This window comes from Amborella trichopoda, chromosome 11 (assembly GCF_054954075.1).
Source record: "Amborella trichopoda isolate Santa Cruz 75 chromosome 11, AtrichopodaSantaCruz75HAP2 v2.0, whole genome shotgun sequence".
Taxonomy (NCBI): Eukaryota; Viridiplantae; Streptophyta; class Magnoliopsida; order Amborellales; family Amborellaceae; genus Amborella; species Amborella trichopoda.
In genome coordinates, this window is record NC_142346.1 from 21,007,375 (window position 1) to 21,029,659 (window position 22,285).

Below are 22,285 nucleotides of genomic sequence, written 5' to 3' on the forward strand. Positions count from 1 at the left end.
GGGGTGAACGACTGTCATTCCACATGGGCGAAATGTGTGATAGATCGTGTCGTGGTGGCAGTTGTCAAGCAGTACTCCCAGGGCTCGAGGTGACACGTGTGGCACATGCAAACCGGCATTAGCCCTTCACAACATAACTCCTTCGGTTGGCACATGGCACTGCATCTTGAGTCAGTAGTCGACAATAGCCTCTTGGTCGGGCGACGGCAATGTACCTTGGTCGACGCACGACGCCACCACTTTAGTGGGCAGACGTCGATAGTCTCAACAAATGCAACCATCGTTAAGCTTTAAGCAACCAGCCGACGATACGCCCTTGCTAACGCAGCCAGTGCTATGCCTTGGGAACCTAAACGGTAGTGGCTTCGTGACTTAGTGTTTGTAGAAAGGATGCCGGCGCCAGTCTTTATTTACGCAGTCGGCGATAGCCTTGTCTTTTTTAGTTGGCTGTAGCACTGCTCCTCAGTTACTTTCACACAACAGTAAAACCTTTGCTTTTAGCTTCGTGGCCCAGCTTTCTGAGGCCATTCTTGATGTGAAAAACCTCCCACGGGTAAGAGAACTTAGCATCAACACGTTTACCAGTAAAAGCATGATGAGGGGTGAGGGGTGAGGTACGAGAAATTTAGCCAAACCTTGGACCGTGATGGCCTTTTCTAGGACATATGTGATGTCAAATTCCATCGGCAATAATGTCCACTTAGTAAGACGTCTTGACAAGCATGGGCGTGTCATGAGAAACTTTACAGGATCTGCCTTTGATATAAGTTTTACTTCATGACCGAGCAAGTAGTAGCGGAGCTTTTGTTTTGTGAAGATTGGGCCAAGAACATCTTCTCTATAGGGGGATAATTCTTCTTGGCCTCATGCATCCTGCAACTGAGATAGTACAGTGTGGTTTCTTTCCCTTCGTCATTGTTTTGCACCAACAATAGCCCGAGTGACATGTCCAGAGTGGTCTCATACAGAATGAAAGGTCTTCTCAATACCTATGTAGAGAGCACTGGAGGGTGGAGCAAATAATGCTTGATGTCATCAAGGGTTTCCTGACATACTTCATCCCAGATGAATGGGGTATCTTTCTTTAACAGGTGCGTAAAGGGTTTATAGCGACCTAAGAGGTTTGAGATGAACCTGCAGATGTACGTCAACTACCCTTGAAGAGAACGCAGCTCTCGCGGTGTAATTGGTGACGATATTTCTTAGATTTCCTTGATCTTGATTAGCTCAACTTTCAGCCCTCACTGTTAACAATGAACCCCAAGAACTTTCTGAAACGCACACTAAGAGCGCATTTCAGCGGGTTCATTTTAAGCTGATGAAGGCGTAACCACTCGAACACCTTTTCAAGGTCTCTCGTATGAGCATCTTTCTCATCAGATTTACCACCAAGTCATCTACATAACAATCGACCTCCTTGCGCATCATATCGCTGAAGATGGTTGTCATCGCTCTCTGATATGTGGCACCATCTTTCTTCATTCCAAAAGGCAATATTGTGTAGTAGAACACCCCTTTTGGAGTTAAGAACACAGTGGCTTCCTCATCTTCTTGTGCCATCCGTATCTGATTATACCCGGAGTATCCATCCATGAAGGAGAAGATTTGATAGTGAGTGGTAGAATCAATGAGCATCTCCGTGAATGGCAACGGAAGTCATCCTTTGGGCAAGCGGTATTCAGGTCACGAAAGTCAATGCAGACCCTGATTTGACAATTTTTCTTCTTGTCTGGAACAACATTTTCCAGCCACTTTGGTTACTTGTCTTCACGAATGAAGCCTGCTTGTCTGAGTTTAGTCACCTCGGCATCTATCTGCATTTCGCGGTCAGATTTGACAGTTGGATCAATGCCAAGATGGTGAACCTCGACACTACGGTCTAAACCAGGCATCTCAATGTCAGGTAAAGACGTCTCAGTTTCCTCACAAGAAGGTAGTGATATTTTCTTTCTTTTTGGAGACATATTTGTCAATATGAAAGTTGGCTTGAGGTCAGCCTCATTCTTTAGATTTATCTCCTTAAGTTTGTCTGTTGTTGCTTGACAACGTTCGTCCCAATCTTCCAGGGCCTCTTGCAACTCGTAATCATTGGCTTCAGACGTCTTCTAGCCGCAAGTGTAGAGACCCATGATCCTAACATCTCCGCTTCCAATTGAGTTATGGCGTAGGTCATGATTTCTGCACCTTTCTCGAACTGAGGCATAGAAGGGTCAACCTCGAATATGGAAGACATATCAGGCTGCAAGGGTTTGATTTGAAATTTACAAGGAAGTTGAGATTCAACAATTGCGGGGCCAGAGGCACCCTCATTTGAAGCGCTTGGTCTTTGCACGGGCGTCTTCAATGTTTGCCTTGTGCTAGCTGGTACTTCATAAACCTATACCATATGGCAAGCCTCCAGAGAATAGAAGCTCTGCCCTCTTGATTTTCTCAGTCTCTTCACAAAGTCAAGCTCAGGAGGCCACTAGGGTTTCTTTGACTTTGACTTCTTGTGCTTCTCGGTAGAAGAGGATGGCTCTTACTTGGCATGAGCTGCCAAGGCGTCCGCAACTGTTAACACTGTAGCTGCCTAGGCTAACGTATTTTTCAACCGCCGCCGATGCGTCCTGCTTATATTGATTCCTTCAAGTTCTCTATCAAGAGCCTCGAAGTCTGGACATTTTAATGTTGTACCTGTAGGAAACATAGAAGAGGAAAGGTAAGAAGATGAAGAAGAAGAGAAAGGAGGAGAAGGGTCAGTGGGTGAGGGAATTTTAAGGTCGTTCCCCTCATTCGATCGATCTGGAAAACTGTTTTGCGTCATCACCTAAATCAGACGTGTGCAGGGAGTCTTTTTAGTCTTTCCCCTATCTGGACCATTAGGGAGTGCTTTTAATGTCATCACCCTTATTGGATGTGCCCTAAGTAACAGATAACTCAGGGGTATGCTCTTGATGAGACGAAGGAATGAGGTCGGTGGCGATCGGGATGAAGTCTTTTAAAGTTGGCAAGGGAGGAAGAGGCCTGAACAATTCTTGCTTGACCGGTGGCTGTGGAAACTTGTTCTTCCTGTGAGTAGCCCTTGGTGCTCGTCCTCTTTTAGTCACCTTTGGAGGTGCTTGGTCCACTTTGCTAGGTTTGTGAATAGCCCTAGCTTAAAATATCGTTGGTCGCTTTAAAGACTTGAGCCTGCTCAGCCAATGATGGACTTTCCGTGGCTGGCATGTCGAGGGTTCAACGGAATCAGAGACTTCATCATGGGAGTCTTGTACTGAGACACTCTCTTAAGTGGAAGTATAGATTTGTGGGCATTCAGCATAAGCAATGTGACCTGCCTGGACTTTTTCCGCAACCACAGCTTTGAACCCATAACATTTGTTCAACTCTTGCCCCAATATCTGATGGCATGGGCATCAGTGATTCTCTGTTCCTTGGGAAAGGTGTTTGGGCTGCCTTGTCGGCTTAGGAGTGATGAGCCCTTGTTGGAGCATCGCCTCAAACAAGGCTAGAAGAGGGTCCGAATTTTCATTTACCGGGTCTTGAGTCAAGGGGTTCTCTTGTACAATTGGAGGAGAGACTTGGGGATCTCTATCTGGCATGTCACCAACTTCTTGGACTCTCTGCATTTTCTTCGCTACTAGCTCGTGGAAGCCAGAGCATTTACTCCGATCATGCCCCGATATCTGATGATATGGACACCAAAAACCCTTGGCTCCTTGAGTCTGGTGCTTGGGTTGTCTTGTTGGTTTCGACGTGATGAGGCCTTCTTGAAGCATCATGGCAAACAATGCATGAAGGACGCTGTGTGCATCATCTTCCTCTTGAACTGTCACTGCGTGGGATGCTTTTGCTACCCCGAATGCTTTATTCAGTTCTTCGAGCATGATCTGACCCTTTTGGATCAGAGCCTCAATGAGATCTTTAAGTGTGTAACATTCTTCTATGGAGTGGTTTACCCTTCGATGCAGTATCTTGAATGCATATTGAGACCAGCTTGATCGAGAATCTTGATCTCGGGCAGCTCAATCATGTTCTGTTCTAGCAATAGTCGAAGCAGCGCGGGAACCCATTCCTTTTCACGATCATAAACCTTGTTCTGATGCCTAGTCCAATAGTCATCTTAGTTAAGGTTTGTAGGTGGGGGTACTCGATTGTATGAAGGTTGTTGTTTGCCTGTCTTTATTGTGCTTTCCCCTTTAGAGAGGTGAAAAGTCCGAGAGGCGACCGTCTTTGGTTCATTGATGATAACAGCTGCACTAGTTACCCCTTTTTGCTCAAGAACTACCATTGCCCCGGTCGTTTCCCAAGCTTGAAGATTGTTGTCCTGACCCACCAAGGTGGCATGAAAAACTCTCTATGCAAATTGATTTAGAGATCAGCTCTGACATGGAGGTCGAATTGGAGGCCTCAACATGTGGAGGCCTCAACATGTAGAGCAATATCAAGATGCAGGTTTCTCACACATGTCTGAAATGCTTCCTTCTCAGGCATGGGATTGGGAAGACGAGTGACCAAATCTCTCCACCTTGCTATGAATTGATCTACGGGTTCATTTGGATCTTGGGTCATGATGAAAACCTTGATATTTTCAACCTCTCTCTCAAGCTCATAGAAGCGCTGGTGGAACAGTTTCTCCATTTTCTCCCAAGTATGTATTGAGTTTGGGGGAAGCCGAGCATACCACTGAAAAGCAGAGCCATCAAAGGTTTCAATGAACTGATGGAGTAGGAGTCTCCCATCAACTGCTATCTCTCAACATGCCACCAGGAAGTGGGAAATATGCTGGTGCGGAGATGTGGTACCATTGAACTGAGGAACTTCCCTTTCCTGTAGTCTGAGGGAAACGACATGCGATCAATGTTTGAAGGGTACGACTTTTGATAAAGTGTTGCACCCTGTATTCTCAGGATTTGTCTGTTCTTTAAGCTGTGAGTCACCATCGCATCGATGTCTGTCTATGAGATGGGGTGAGGGAAAGAATTTTCTTGTGAGGCAGGAGGAGGAGGTTGCCATTGAAGTGTATCATCAGAATGACGGGAGTTGACCTCATGGTTAGCCAAGTGACACACGACCTCCACGCGATCAATTTTTTTCCGTCATTGCTTGCACTGTCTGTTCAAACATTTCCATGCGAGCTTCTTGGGAGTTGCCAGGTTCGTTTACAATCATTACACTGACCGATTATCCAGGGAGGTCAGCTTTAAGTGCATTTGAGGTCTTTCGAGGTTGGTGGGTCACACGTGGTGAATCGGTCAGCATGGCATCAGCATGTTCCGACTGGACTCGAGTCTTATATGCAGACCGCGTGAGGACTAGTTCTTAACAGTCTTGGGACCGTGGCTGTTGGGCATCTTCTATGATGCTGATCACGGGGCAGGATTCTTGCACCTCTTCTTCAGTCTCTGTGATTCGAGGAGGGTAAAAGATGTTTTGAGGGAGGAGACCCTTGGAGCGAGGTGCCCTGACTTTTCTGGTTAGCTCCTTAATTAGAATCAGCAGTCCTTTGTCTTGCTTGAGCTTTAGACTGCGATAAACCTATCTCCAAATCTGAGATTGGGGTTAAGGTTTACCTGCCTTCTTAGAGCATGAGAGGGTGGTATTCATAAGATGGGGTAGCAAATGTGAACCTTGGATGGGGCCTAGCTTGGGCTGCTGCCTCGGAAGTTGAAGAACTTCATCGACCATCAGGCCTTTGTCCCTAGCTCCTTTGTGGGCACCAAAGGCATAACATGCCTAATGAGGCAGGCTGAGGGTGGTGGTACTCTGAGAGAAAACCTTCGAGTACCAGGTCTTGAGGTTTTCGTAGGAAGGAGAAAGGGTGAAAGAAGAGGGGAGCGGCTCTCGACGATGTCCGGGTCGAGAGCAAGCAGTGGTCTCGGAAGGTGGCACATGTATGGCCCTTGAAGTAGCATTCTGGGTGATTTTGGGGTCAGCTCGGTCTCGAACAGGTGTTCTGGCCTTAGGAGGTCAAGAACTCTGAGCATGTGTCTGTAAGGGAACAGGTGGGAGCCTGCCCCTTACAGGGAGCACAAGTGTGTTCTGAGTGGAAGGATGAAGTGGTCGTCTCCCGTGTGCTTAGGTTGGAGTAGCAATGGCATTGCCCCAAGTAGTGAGATGCATATGCATGCGCACAGGTTTCGGCCTAAGGGGGCTTGATCTTGAACACTTACTCGAGGTAACACAAGGGCTGCCCCGAGGTTGACTTGAGTAGATGACCCACGAGCCTTAGTGTGTGTGCATGAGGTGGAGGCCACAGAGTCTCCTCCTTGTTGTGTTGAGTCTCTAATCATAGAGACTCGAGGTGGTGCAGGAATAGGGAGGGTGGCTTTACGGTGACCCACAGATGCAATGGCAATGTCCTTGCCGTTTGTAGAAAGAGACTAGGTAGCCTTCGGTGTACCTTGGCAATACGACCAACAAGTGACTTGCCGGTGACTGGGTGCATGCTGTGAGAGGCAGCAGACGTGCTACCAATGTAGGGTGCCTTAGTGAAAGTTCTACTAGGGCAAAGAGATGAGGAGTTAGGGACCTTTAAGTCCTTCCTCACACTTATCTGGGTTAAGACTTGGGATCTAGACACAGGGTAGAACGAAGTTCGAGGAACTTGTTCTTAGGGGAAGTTGGTCAATGCAGTGATCAGAAAATCCTCGATTCGGATAAAAGAGAACTCATAAGCCATGTGGTGTGTGAAAACAAAAAAAACTAAGGAGAAACTAGCCAAACAAGGACGATCCGACGAAGGGGTAGTAAGTCCCTAGTGGAGTCGCCAAGCTGGTTAGGTTCCTCGATCTCACCCTCCGAATCCGAATGATCTGGCAGCACGCATCTTGGGTTTCGAGGGAATCCGAGACTTTGAGATCTCTATCTCAGGAACCTCGCTCAGGAGAAAGGGCAGATAAACCAATCGATGAGAGAAGAATTTAAGGTGGGTTCGGGACTTACTCGGGCTTGCTCACATGGCCGCCGTCTTAGATCACGAAGAATCCCCCCAGTTCCATGATTGGTTAGGAATCACCTCACATGGCTTGTATTCTCCTATTTTTATAATCACACATACATGGTTAATATTACATGACAAGTGGGCCGAGTGACCCCACCATGTCTGTGGGTGACTGTACACAGGGCGTGCATATTCGAAGGAGAAAAGAGAAGAAATGATGAGATGAGGGTTGGGAGAAGGAAAAAGAGAGGAGAAGAAGGAAAGAAAGAGACATTTAACTGGGTGACTAGTCTAGCACAATGGCTAGATTGACATGATGATTGGCTTGACGTGGTAGCAAGACGGGCACGATAACGTGACCAGCACGGCGGCAATACTACTTTATGATAGGACACTAACACCGACCAGCTTGGCACAACGGCTAGTTCAACGTGGCAACCAGATGGGCACGATAATTCAGTTCGGCACGACAACAATACTGATCGACAACGAGACTACCGTGATAGTGCTAGACTTTTCCCTTGGTCAAATAAGAGAGGAAGAAGAAGATGAAAGACGGAGATAAGGTATAAGAAAGGTAGAGAGAGAAAGAGAGAGAGAAGAAGATAAAAGATATGAGAGAGAAGAGAAGGGATAAAATGAAGAGAGAAAGATGAGAGAAAAGAAAAGAGAGAAAGAAGAGAGAGACGAGAAGAGAGAAAGAAGAGAGAGAAAAGCATGACGCGATAGACTTTTATCGTCCATGACAGAGAAATAGGAGACAGAAATAATGTCATATATGGCAATCAGCATTGCCATGCACCTCATAAGAAAGGGGAAATTTGGACAGAGGCCAGGCCCGCCACTCGGCGTTGCCATCAACATTTGTGTGAGAAAGAGAAAATAGAGAGAGAGTTTGTGCATGGCGCTGTCATCGCCATGCACATTCAGTCAGAGAGGATCAAAGAGAATGATCGAGAAGAAGAAGAAAGAGCGGAAATGAGACACACACAATGCTATCATCGTAGTGTGAGTTAGAAAAAGAGAAGGAAGAAGATGACATGAATGGCTCTGCCATAACTGTGCATGTTCACGGAGACGAAGAGAGAAAATCTGAGAAAAGAAGAGGGAAGATAAACAGAGAGAAAGAAAGAGAGAGAAAGACATAGAGGTGAGCGGAAAGAGAAAATTACCTTATCGAAGGGTATCGAGCCTTTTCTTCTCTCTCCTCTCTCTCACCAAGATGCACCCACGAATTCAAAAAAGAAACACGAACTTTATTGATCAATTGAAAGTCCGAGGGGGAATTAAGCCAGCCCTTGACAATTATGAAGGACTGGTTATGTGCCTCGATCTCACCTTCTGAATCTAAATGATATGGCAGCACGTATCTCGGGTTTCTGATGAACTTGAAATTCGAGATCGCTCTCTCGGATCCTTTCTCGAGAGCAAGGGCAGGTATACCAATCGATGAGAGGGGAATTGAAGGTGGGTTCGGGACTTACTCAGGCTAGCTCATGTGGGTGCCCTCTCAGATAACGAGGAAAGCCCCCCAGCTGTTTTAGCTGGTTCATAATCGCCTTTCTTAACCTGCAATCCTCTTATTTTTTGTACCACACTTCAATGGTTAATTTAATTCAATGGTTACCACACTTCAATGGTTAATTTCGCTACTGTCTCTAGGGAACCAGTTCCTCCAACTTCATCCCGAACCATCCTTTTGAGCAATGACCCCTTGTCTAACTCCCAAGTCTTAACCTGGACCGGTGTGAGGCAGGACTTAAAGGTCCCTCACTCCCCATCTCCACGCTCTTGTGGAACCTCCAACAAGACACCTTGCATAGGTGGCGCACACGCCACCGCTCGCAACATGCACCCATCCACTAGCAACTCACTTGTCAGTCGTATTCGCAAGGTATGCCAGAAGGGTGCCCAGTCCCTTTTTGCAAATGACAAGAAAGTTGCCATTGCTTCTGTGGGTAACTGCAAGGCTACCCCCAACATTGCTGCACCACCAGTCTCTATTCCTAGAGGCTCAACACATCTGGGAGGAAGCCTTACGGTCTCCACCCCTCTCCAACACCACAAGGCTCATGGCCCACCCACTCGAGCCACACCTCGGGGCAGCCCTTGTGCTACCTCGAGTCAGCATCCAAGATCAGACCTTCTAAGGTCGGGTCCTACGCACGCTGATCACATGCATCTCACTGCTTGGGCCAACACCATCGTTGCGTTAACCCGAGTACACAGGAGACGATCTTCTCGTCCTCCTACTCTGCACACACATGCACACCTTGGAAGGGGCAGGTATCCACCTATTCTCTTATAGACACTTGCTTGCAATTCTCCACCTCCTAAGACCATACCACTTGCTCAAGCCCGGGTAGACCCCCAAGTCACCTGTGTTCCCTCTTCAAGGGGCGCATATGAGTCGCCATCACAGACGTCCCCTCGCCCTCGACTCAGGCCTCCTCATGAGTCAACCCTGCTCCTCCTTCTTCGAGCAAGCACCTTTAACCTTAGTACCCGAATGTTTTCTCTAAGAGGACCATCCTAAACCAGCCTCGTCACTTTGATCTTGTCTCTGGAGCCCACAAGAGAGCTTGGGGTAATGACATGATGGAAGATCGAGTCCTTCATCCTCCTCGGCCCAAGATGACTCCAATCCCTGGCCCTCATCCATTGCCGCACCTGATGGAGACAACTCTCTCTTGTGCAAGAAGAGCTGACCAGCCACAACCCAGATCGCAGTTTTGGAGTGAGGTCCATCAAGACCTCAAGGCTAAACGTGATAGAGGTCCGTGAATTATGACCCAAAAAATGACCAAGGCGGTCAGGGCAACCCTCTTTGAGAACCCTCTTCACCTGAACCCTTTCTACCCTCGTTAGATGACGAAACTTGATGAAGATGGCCATGATCCCTGCACTATGGTTAGTGTCGTGGATGATGACCCAGCCACCAGTTAACTACAGTTCTAGGACCGTCAAGAACCGGTCCTCAAGCGATAGGCATACAAGAGCCGGTTCCAGTCAGGGCATGCTGACCCCCTGATGACTGATTTACCGTGCACGACTCATCAAGTTTGCAAGCCCGCAGTTGCAACTAACACTGACCTCCATAGAGAAACCGTCATTGTGATGGTTGTAAGAGTGCCTGGTGACACGAAGGAAGAGCGCATGAACAAATTTGAGGAGATGGTGCGTGCGATGATGGAAAACATTGATCGTATAGATGCCACAAGCCACTCACCTAACCATAAGATCAATTCTCATCACTCTGATGGTACACCTCCAAGGCAGCCCCCTCCCTCTTGCACACAAGATAATTCACCCCCTCATCCTGTCTCTCAGGCAGACATTGATGCTATGGTGACCCATAGCTTAAAGAACAGAAAAATTCTAAGGCTACAGGTTGCAATGCCTTATTAAAGTCCTTACCGTTCATATATTGACCAGGTCCCGTTTCCCTTAGATTACAAGAAAGGGAACTTCCCTTTATTCAACGGAACCACGTCCCCGAACCAGCATATTGGCCACTTGCAGGTACCATGTCGAGAAACAGCGGCTGAAAGGAGACTTCTTCTTCGTCAGTTCGTTGAGACCCTTGATGTCCCAACTTTTCAAAGGTATCCTACGTGGGAGGAAATGGAGAAATTGTTCTATCAGCCCTTCTATGAGGTCGAGAGAGAGGCTCAAACCATTGAACTTCGCACCTTGACTCAAGGCCTCGATGAGCCCGTGGACCAGTTCATATCAAGATGGAGAAATTTGGCTTCTCGCCATCCCAATCCTATGCCCGACAAGGAAGCAGTCCAAACTTGTGTGCGGAACATGCGACCCGAGATCATCCTACATGTCAAGGCCTCTAATTGTCAGAATTATTCTTTAAATCAATTTGCATAGAAAATCTATCACGCCACAACGACAGGTCACGACAATCGTCTGTTAGCTCAACCAACAACCGGGGCAATGCTAGCTCTCGAAACAACACATGGGGCAGCTAACAGAAAGGAGTACTGATACAAAGAAGGCTCCCTCCCAAACTCTACACCTCTCTAAATGGGTGAGCGCAACGAAGACAACTCCCCAGGTAAGCAAGCAACAACAGTCATACAACCGAGTATCCCTGTTAGCCAACCTTGATCGACGTGATTATTTCGCCAAGCATAGGAACAAGGTCTAACCATTTGAGAAGGAATGTGCCCCTACACTGTTCTAGTTATTATTGGAACAGAATATGGTCCAGCTTCTAGAAGCCAAGTTCCCTGAGCAAGCGGGCCTTAATACTCAAGCGAATTATTGTGCTTACCATCAGAGGATCAATCATCCCACAGATGACTGCTACATGCTGAAAGAAATTATAGAGGCCATGATTCATAAGGGTCAGATAAAGGTTGAAGACTTAAGGTAGTCCTTCGGGGCAGTCGAGGCTTCCCATGTTGTAACCATCCAAGAGGAAGATGAAATGCTCAGTATCCTTTATGTCTTCTTCATTATAGTTCTTCAGGAAGGCGTGATCACCCTGAAGCAGGCAAGGCAACCCGTGGCCTTTTTAAGGAGACTGAAGATCGTTGGCGGCTGTATCAACAAATAACGACCCACTACCTCTGGGAATCCACCAGTTTCTATGATATATTCACAAAGAAAATGCAGGAATGTCAGTAATTTTATAACTTCCCAGTAAGTGATCCCCAAGTCACTGTTTCAACAGTGCAAGAGGATCTACCAAACCAAGACTTTCCTATTAATGACTCAAGACTCTACGGAATCCTCGACTTCCCAGCCATGGATGGTCCACGACGGGCAAAGCAGACTCAAGTCCTTAAAACGAGAAGCGGTTCGCCAAGCTAGGGCTGTTTATAAGCCTAGTGATACGAATCAAGCACCACCTCAGAAAACCAGAAGGAGACACGTGCCAAGGGCTGCTCGCCGAAGAAACAATATCTGTCAACCACCAGTTGAGCAGAAATTTCTCAGATCCCTTCCTCCACAACCAACTTTACTAGACTTTATCCCTAGCACGATCCTTCTTCCTTCTTCATCCTGCCAAGAAGACGTTCCCATACCATCTTCCACTCAGAGCACGTCCAATGTGGGTGACGATGTTAAAAGCACTCCCCAATGGTCTAAGCAGGGGAAAGACCTAAAAGACCCCTTGCACACGTCCAATATGGATGACGACATTAAAAGCACTCCCTAACGGTCTGACTAAGGGAAAGACCTAAAAGACCCCATGCGCACATCCAATGTTGGTGAATACGTTAAAAGCACTTCCCAATGGTCTGAGTAAGAGAAAGACCTAAAAGACCCCCTGCACATGTCCAGTGTGGGTGACGACGTTAAAAGCCCTCCCCAATGGTCTGAGTGAGGGAAAGACCTAAAAGACCCCCTGCACACGTCCAATATGGGTGACAACGTTAAAATCAATGCCCAATGGTCTGAGCAAGGGAGTGATCTATAAGACCCCCTGTACACGTCCAATGAGGGTGACGACATTAAAAGTACTTCCCAATGGTTTCAGCATGAGAAAGACCTAAAAGACCCCCTACACATGTCCAACCTTGGTGACGACGTAAAACGCTGCTCAGATCGGTCTATTGAGGGAAATGACCTTAAAAGTCCCCCTTCTCCTTCTTCTTCTACTGCTTCTCATCCTTCTTCTCCAATGTCTCCTGCAGGTACAACCTTGAAATTTCCAGATTTTGAGGCTCTCGACAAGGAACTTGAAGGTTCCAACATAAGCAGGACGCAACGGAAGCAGTTGAAAAAGACACTGGCACAGAAAGTTGGATTCTTGACAGTTGCTAATGCCTTGTCAGCTCCAGCTAAAGAAAACCCAGTGGCCCCCGAGCTTGACTTTGAGCAGAGATTGAGAGTGTCAAAAGGGAAAAGTTTCTATTCTCAAGAAGCTTACCACATGGTAAGGGTCTATGAAGCATCAGCTAGTTTGGGGAAAACGCTGCAGGCATCCGTGCAAATACCATGTGATTCATACGAGGATGCTTTTCTCAACACCATCGTTGAACCTCAATTTCCTTGTAATTTTCATGACAAGCTCTTGCAGCCCGATAGGCTCTCCACGTTTGAGATTGACCTTGTCATCCCTCAGTTCGAGAACGCACAAAAATCATGACATACTCCAAAGCCCTATTGGAAGCAGTGATGTCAGGGTCATGGGTCTCTGCACTTGAAGTTGATGAAAATACCTCAGAAAATAATGAGGAAGAGTTACGAGAAGCCCTAAAAGATTGGGAAGAAGGCGGTCAAGCTACTGCTAACGAGCTCGAAGAAATAAATCTAAGAGATGAGGCCGACCCTAGGCCTAATTTTATCTCAGCAAATATGTCTCTAAAAGAAAAAGAGAATTTCACTACTTTGAGATGTCTTCACTTGGAATTACCATGAGATGCTTGGTCTAGACCCTTAAGTCGCTATTCACCGTCTCGACATTGATCCGACTGTCAAGCCCGACAAACAAAAATTGAGAAGGTTTAGTCCTGACCTCGAGAGATGCAGATAGATGCAGAGTTTACGAAACTCAGTCAAGCAGGCTTCATTCGCGAAGTCAAGTACCCAAAATGGCTAGCAAATGTATTTCTAATCAAGAAGAAGGATGGACAAATCAGGGTGTGCATTGACTTTCACGACTTGAGTACCGCTTGTCCCAAGGATGACTTCCCGTTGCCATTTACAAAGATGATCATCGACTCTACCACTCACTGTAAATATTTTCCTTTATGGATGGATACTCTGAGTATAATCAAATAAGGATGGCGCCTGAAGATGAGGAGGCCACTGCATTCTTAACTCCGAAAGGGGTCTTCTATTACACAATGATGCCTTTTGGATTAAAGAATGCTGGTGCGACATACCAGAGAGCGATGACGACCATCTGCAAACACATGATGCACAAAGAGATGGAGTGTTATGTAGATGACTTGGTGGTAAAATTCGAAGAGAAGGATGCTCACATGAGAGACTTTGAAAAGGTATTCAAGCAATTTCACCTTCATTAACATAAAATGAACCTGCTTGGCGTGCATTTCAAAAAATTCTTACGGTTCATATTCAGACATCGAGGCAGGCAAGATCAAGCCAATCCAATAAATGCCATCATCGACTACACTTTGAGAACTGCGCTCCCTTCAAGGGCAGCTGGCGTACATCCGCAGGTTCATCTTGAACCTCTCAGGTCGCTGTAAACCCTTTACACACCATGTAAAGAAAGATACCCCATTCATCTGAGATGAAGCTTGTCAGGCAGCCCTTGATGACATCAAGCATTATTTGCTCAACCCTCTAGTGCTCTCAACACCAGTGTTAGGAAGACCACTTATCCTATACATGACCACTCTTGACGAGTCACTTGGGGCATTGTTGGCACAAAACAATAACAAGGGAAAAGAAACAACACTGTATTATCACAGTCGTAGGATGTAGGGGGCTGAGAAGAATTATCCCTATAGAGCTCTGATCTTTGCAGTACAAAAACTCTGCCATTACTTACTTGGTCATAAAGTGAAACTTATATCAAAAGTTAATCCTGTAAAGTTTCTCATGACACATCCATGCTTGTCAGGACATCTTGCTAAGTGGGCATTATTGCTGATGGAATTCAACAAAAGGCCATCAAGGGCCAAGCCTAAGCTGATTTTCTTGCAGCTCACCCCGTACCTCAGAATCTCCTTTATCAAGCAACCTTCCTGATGAAGAACTATTTTCTGCTGAGCTTCTCCAAGCGTGCGAAATGTACTTTGACGAAGCCTTTCAATCTAATCGAGGAGGAGCCGGAGTGTATTCCTGACTCCAAAAGGAGGAATACTAACACTTTCTTTTTCTCTCGTCAAAGTCGTTTCTCATAACGAGGTAGAATATCAGCCCTTATAATCGGGTTAAAGATAGCCTTCGACCTATACTTGGAGCAGCTCAAAATCTATGGCAACTCTGAGTTGGTTATTCAACAGCACAAAGGGATCTATGACATGAGAAAAGACACTCTCAAGCCCTATCAAGATACTGTAAAATCATATATGGCCATGTTTGAGGATGTATCCCTGAGGCACATCCCCAGAAGGCTAAACTCACAGGCTGACATTCTTGCGAAACTAGACGCTACAATTTAGTTGTCCACATCTAGACCCACGCTTGTTTGGGTGGAAGAATGGAGACAGATTGAACTAAGAATTGACGTCAACGCGAACGACAAGAGAAATATCTTCCTGGAGTTCCTCCTTATCTATTTGGAGTGCTTCTATCGGCTAAGGAAGTAATTAAGACTGAACAAGAAGTGGCATGGAGTCAAGGAGCTAAGGGTCGAAATCTAGAACCAGAATTCTTTGACCCAATATGTGTGAAAATTAAATAGGTAGAAGATTGGAGAGAGCCCATCAATAGTTTCTTAAAACATGGTAGGCCCCTAAAAGATCGTGTCGATCGCAACAACGTACATCGAATGTCTACCAAGTACACCCTCCTTGAAGGAGATGCTCTCTTCAGGCGGTCATTCGACGATATTCTTCTTAGATGTGTGGACTTCCAAGAAACAAATATGGTGTTAGAAGAAGTCCACTCGAGCATCTATGGACTACAACAGTCCAGTCCTAAGCTCTATTAATGAATATGCAGGTTGAGACACTATTGGCCTTCCATGATCGCTGATTCCTTAAGCTTTGTTATAAAGTGCCAAGTGTGCCAATTACACTCAAGCCTTGTTCACTGGCCTCCAAAGCCCTTACACCCTACAGTTGCATCATGGCCCTTCTCAAAATGGGGTATGGACATCGTATTGACCCTCCTTCGGCAATGGGCCATGTTTTTATTTTAGCTGCAATAGATTATTTCTCTAAGTGGGCTGAAGCGGTCCCCGTTAAGCAAGTTCCTGAGAAAACGGTGGCCCACTTCCTTTGACACCACATCATAAATCGGTTCGGAGTGCACGACCGGATTATATCTGATAACCATCCTCAATTTAGGAGTCATCACATTGATCGCTTGGTTAACCAATTCGGTTTCGAATGGAGGTACTCGGCCATGTACCTCCCTCGAGCGAATGGCTTGGATTAGGCCTTTAATAAGATTTTGTGCAATGTTTTAAGAAAGTCAATAACAAAGACAAAGAAGAACTGGCATGAGAAGCTTCTTGAAACACTACGGGCTTATCGTACTACTACACAAAATGCTACTTATTCCACTCCCTATTCCCTGGTCTATGGGGAATTCAGATTCCTTCATTACGTGTCGCTATTCATCAAGGACTAACCAAAGATGAGAGAGTAGACTTCGGTATCAAGAATTGGATGCACTAGATGAAAAGCGGCTAGAGGCTCAGCAGAACCATGAACTCAACCAAGGAAGAGTGAAGAGAGCTCTTGACAAGTCCGTCAAGGTCCGCTCATTCACCTGTGGTGATCTAGTTCTAGATGTCAAAAGGCCTATTGTCATGCATGGTCAGCGTAAAGGGATGTTTGAACCTGAGTGGGAAGGTCCCTTTATAGTAAAAAATGTCTCGCCAAATGGAGCCCATATACTAGCACATCCTAAGGGGGAGGAGGCAATTCCCTCTATTAGTGGGCGATACCTAAAGAAGTATTATCCTTGATGCATATTTAAAGGAAAGATGCCCAATGGAAAAAGTGTGAGAGATAGTCCAAACAAATTTTGATTCTTTTTATTGCAGTAAAAATTAATTACAAATTACAAGGGAAAAGCCCATTATTAGGGAGATTGCAAGTCTCTTGCATCTGAGGAAAAGAGAACATCTGACACCAAAAGCATTGCTCTTGCATCTGAGGATAAGAGGACGGTAAAAAACCAAAACCTGTAGTATTGCACTTGTATTTGAGGGTAAATGGACGCTTACAGGCAAAAAACAAATGCCTACCCCATGAAGAAGAAGCCAAACCACTTGGAGAAGTTATAAGTTTCAATTCATCTGACGAATACGAGGACGGTTACAAGCTAGAAGATGAAGTGAAACCACTCGAAGAAGTTAGCTTTAGTTTTTTCGATGTGTATATCAAACATACAAGCCAGATATCTCATCTGACGTGTAAGTCAAACATACAATGTAGGATTCATTCGACGTGTGTATTAAACATACGAAGCAAGCTTCTCTGGCAAGGAACTGGCCTATGATGGGGAGCATACCATGTTCACAGTGGATGCCCTTCCACATAATAACATGGACTTCACTGTTGTGTTGGAGGACTTGGCTTCCAACGGGTATCACAAGCCATACATTATCATCATTCAGCACCCTTTGCCGGCCCATGAACATCACCTTACGTAGCTTATCGTCGAGCACCGCAAGTCTGCATATAACTTACTGCCACATGCGAGCATGAATGTAAGCATCATGGCAAGCCACATGCACTGAGGAGTGTCGACTGAAGCAAGTGTTGGCTGTGTCCTCCAAAGGCCAGCGCCGGTTGTGCTCCTAACCCTTAGCATTGGTTTGCTTTCTTGAGGTTCTACGTCAGCTGTGTCAACACCGGTTACACTTCTAACCAATAGCGCCGGCTATCTCAACACCGACTGTGCTTCTGTTAGCACTGGCTCTGCCGTGACTGTTTGCTTCTCGAGACTCCTCATTTTCAAGGCCTAAGTTTCTACAACCCCTTAATGGTCACACAAACAAGGTAACCGTACATCTTCCCTACAATGGTCCACCTTCAGTAACTGTTCGTTTCCTTGGATCCTTTAGTTTTCGTCGAAACTCCCGTACCTTCCAAGAAAACCTCTGCAACTTACCCTAAGTCATCGAGAAACCACTTACAATCCTCGAAAACCTTCGTTAATCCATCGGAAAATCTCTGCAACTCCACCAAGCTCGAATAACCTCTGCAAGGCCACCGATGCCGAGAAACCTCCGTAAAACCACAAGAGAAATCCCACAGCAAGCAGGAATACCCACTGGTGCTCCATCATGTAAAACCTCAACCCAAAAACTCCTTGTCCTCCCGAAAAAATTCCCTGGAGAACTCTCTTTTCCTGCTACCCTTTTTCTTCAACTTTACCAATCCCCAGCAGATTTTTTCTTGCTGAAACCTTCCCCATAAAAATAACCTTGTAGGAATCCTTAGTTGCTTGTTAGAACTTCTATCGGGCACCCTCTGCTCACTGCTACAATTTTGTTTAAGTTTTTACCTTCGGTGAAAAGTAAAAGAAAATGGAGTTTTACCCCCTTATATAGGCAACGCTACCCTCAAACGCCCCTCACAAATTGGGAATCCCAGTCGTCTCCTTGAAAGGCCAAACGAAAATGGGCCGGGTCGGGCTTTGGCCAGAAGCAACTCTCATCACTGCCTGAAAAATTTCAACAAGTGAGCTAGATTGGGTCAGGCTTAGGTAATGGCTCGAATGTCAATACACACCCAGCGTCGGCTGTGTGTTCGACACCTCAGTGCCTGTTGCATTCTTAAACAAGTCAGCACTGGCTGTGCGCCATCATTTACCATCCCCAGTGTCGGTTAACTAGTCAAAAAGCAGTGTTGATCGTCTTTAAACCAGTCACATTTGTGAAGACTCATCGTCGGCTGAGTTCCAACAACCCTTAGTGCGGTTGACTTAGTGCCGACTTTATTCAAACGATATCACAGGTCATTTATAGTGCTGGTTGTGTATTTCACCAACCACAGTGTTGCCCAATTGCTCGACAACTCATCACCAGTGGCCTTCAAGCGATAGCACAGTGTCGGCAGTGTGTTTAGCAACTCGACGCCGTCGCATTTTTACTCAAGTGCTGACTGACTGGTTAAAAAGCAGTGGTGGCCATCTTCAGCGCCGATTGCAAAGACTCATCAGCAGCTGAGCACTCTCAAGAAATAATGGCTGCTACACTTGTCGCCGACAGTATTTTAAGCAGCCTAGGGCGAAGCCATGAGTGTCCTATCACTATCCCCAATGAGGTTGCACCTTGACCCCGACTTGTTGCCCTGGACAAAGTGGAACCCAAGTCAACTAAACTCAGGCCATGACTTCTCATCCCTAGTAAGAAAACCATGCCCATACTATTTTCCCCAGTAGAGTTAGAGTCATTCTTCATGCTGGAACCCCTAGTGCTTTGCCTCATGCTTATTTATTCTGGCCCATACTTGACACCTCTTCCCTAATAAAGTCAACTTTCTTATCTGGACCCCTCATTTGTCCTACCTATCTTATCCTTAAGGAATCAGACTACTACCCACCGCCCTATTCCCCATGAAATCTCACTTACATGGTGACCCTAAACTCTACGGTCCGCACTGCATGACCTTAAACTGCATGGCCTTGGTCTAGTTGCATGACCTTAAACCGCATGGTCCACCCTACATGACCTTAAACTGCACGACCTTGGTCTAGTTGTATGACCTTAAACTGCATGGTCCACGCTGCATGACCTTAAACTGCATGGCCTTGGTCTAGTTGCATGACCTTAAGCTGCATGGTTCACCTTGCATGACCTTGAATTATAGCCTTGGTCTAGTTGCATGACCTTAAACTGCATGGTCCATGCTACATGACCTTAAACTGCATGGCCTTAGTCTAGTTTCATGACATTAAACTGCATGGTCCGCCCTGCATGACCTTAAACTACACAACATGATCTAGTGGCACAACCTTAAACTGCATGGTCTGTGTTGCATGACGTTAAACTGCACAACATGATCTAGTGGCACAACCTTAAACTGCATGGTCTGTGTTGCATGACGTTAAACTGCACAACCTTGGTCTAGTTGCATGACCTTAAACTGCATGGCCCATCCTGCATGACCGTAAACTACATGGCCCAGGTCTAGTTGCGCAAACCTAAGAACTACATGGTCCAAACTATACGACCATAAACTGTAGCGGTGGTCTAGCTGCATGACCTTAAACTGCACGGTCTAAGCAATATGACCTTAAACCACATAGAACATGTCCTGGTTGCATGACGTTAAAAGGCTCTACATTATGATCCAAACTATATGACCTTAAACTGTAGCGGAGGTCTAGTTGCACGACCTTAAACTGTATGGTCCTAGTTGTATGACTTTAAACTGCATAACCACAGTTCAGCCGTATGATCTTAGTGCACATCCTGGAAGCATGACGTTAAACTACTTTACAATGGTCCCGGACGCATGACCTTAAAACTCACCCCACCATACGCGAACATACCTTCTACGTGCATCTACACGCACATCTTCCCTAACCAATCTGACTATGTGCTCACCCCACCTTCACTATCTCCCCAATGAGTTCTTTCCCATCATCATTCTACATCATTCCCCAGTGAGTCTCGCCCATGCTCACAAAATGGCAAACCATCCTGTCACCTATTGTAACAATCCTAAAATTTCAAAAAAAAAAAAAAAAAAAAAAAAGGGGAAATGAAGCTTTTAATAGGTGATGGTCTGATTGAGTATGATGGTCCTTGGGGACCATCACTATTTTCAAAACTTTTACTTTGGTTTAACTTTTGCTTTGCCTGCTTTTGCCTCCTGCTGCTTGTAGCTGGCAACGTCCTTTAACGGACGTGGTTTTCGTACGATAAAAGCAAACTTTTAACGCGACACCTCAAGTATGAGGTAGAGCGTAATAAAATAATATAATAATACGTTATAAGAATTTAAATAGGGGATGTGAGCACTCCCACCCTAAAACAAAATTTTGAGATCTCTCTCTCTGGTCGAAACACAGTGAACTTCCCTCTCGAACCGAATTTTTATATCGGAAGCTCCCTCTCAAATAATTGTGGGTAAGTGACATCTTCTTTCTGAAAAATAGTCTATTTTTAATAAATAGTGATATTTCCGTCCAGGATCTTTATTTTATAAGTTTTATATGTAAGTGACCCCATTGTCTCAAAAAATAATCCATTCTTTTTAAAAATGAAATGAAATAATTATTTCTGCTTATTATCATGAATTTTAGGCGCAATAAATTTTATGCGCACGTAACCCCATTATCTTGAAAAATAATCTTTTTAATAAAAATTGTGATATTTTATCTATGTTAGAAATTTTGAATGCTGTAAATTAGAAACATAAATTTATTTATTTTTCTTGTCTATTGGTAGAAATAAATGTGATATTTCTGCTTTTAGTAAAATTGTGATATTTCTTTCTACTGTTTTGAATATTTAGACATTGTAAAATTCATGTGTAAATGACTGCCTTATTATTTAAAAATTGAAATTTTTGCAATTGATTATAATATTGTTGTGAAATGTTTATTTGTGAATTGATATTCCATAAATTGTGATAATTCCGTATTCTTGAATTTTTATAAGAGTTTTTCTATACATATTAAATTGGCAATTATGCTAGAATGCCTTTACAAACTGCTACCTTTCTAAATTTGAGCCCAAAATATTTGATTGGTTATTTTTGAAATATTATAGAGAGTGACTGTTATTAATGGTTTAAGTGAAATTCATATTAATGGTTTCAGTGATATGTTGAGTACATGATATTGCTGCTTTCGAATGTTTAAAGAGATTTAGAAATAATTTAAGTATGCAAGTGGACTCATCCGGTTCGTCGGTGAGGTATAAGTGGACCTATCTGGGACGCCGGTAGGGATTAAGTGGACTCATCCGGTACGCTTGTGGGGTATAAGTGGACCTGCAGGGATTAAGTGGACCTATCTGGGACGCCGATAGGGATTAAGTGGACCCATCAGGACGCTGATGGGGTATATAGGTGACCTACTTGGGACGCCAGTAGGGTATTTTGTGAAATCCTTTGAATTATGTACTGCCGTTAAAAGTGTTATAAGCATTTCAATTACTCGGATTATACTTAATTATGCATTTATTGAAAGTGAAACTGTTGATGCATTTCTGTTAATAGATCTCATTTTGTAAAATATTGATATCTTTCAATCATGATTATTTTTAGGATTATGATGATCACTTACTGAGTAGCCAAACTCATCAAACTATGGTAAACATTTTTTCAGGATAACTACGGATTCATTTTGAGTGCTAGTCAAGATCAACCTTGGAAGATACTGTTGTTGTGCTAGCTTTCTTTATTTACTATGTAAGACCTCGCCACTGTAAATTTGTCCTATCATTAGATGTATATATGTTTTGTCCGTCACATCTCAGGAATAATAGTATTGTAAATTCTTGGGGTGTGACAATTATGGTATCGGAGCAATAGGTTTAAGATCCTTAGGAAATTTAAAAAGAATGTACTTAAAATCACAGTTATTGTGTGTACAGACCGTGATAAAGTCAGGATCCAGAGTAGCTGAAGCCAATATGGAAGGAATTCATAAAGCCTTGGAAAATATGGTTGCTCTAATGCAACATCAGAGGGAAAACAACAATCCACCCAGGCAGTTAGTTACAGGAAATGGTGGGAGCAATATCGAACAATTTAAGAAATTAAACCCACCTTCTTTTAAGGGTGCTGTAAA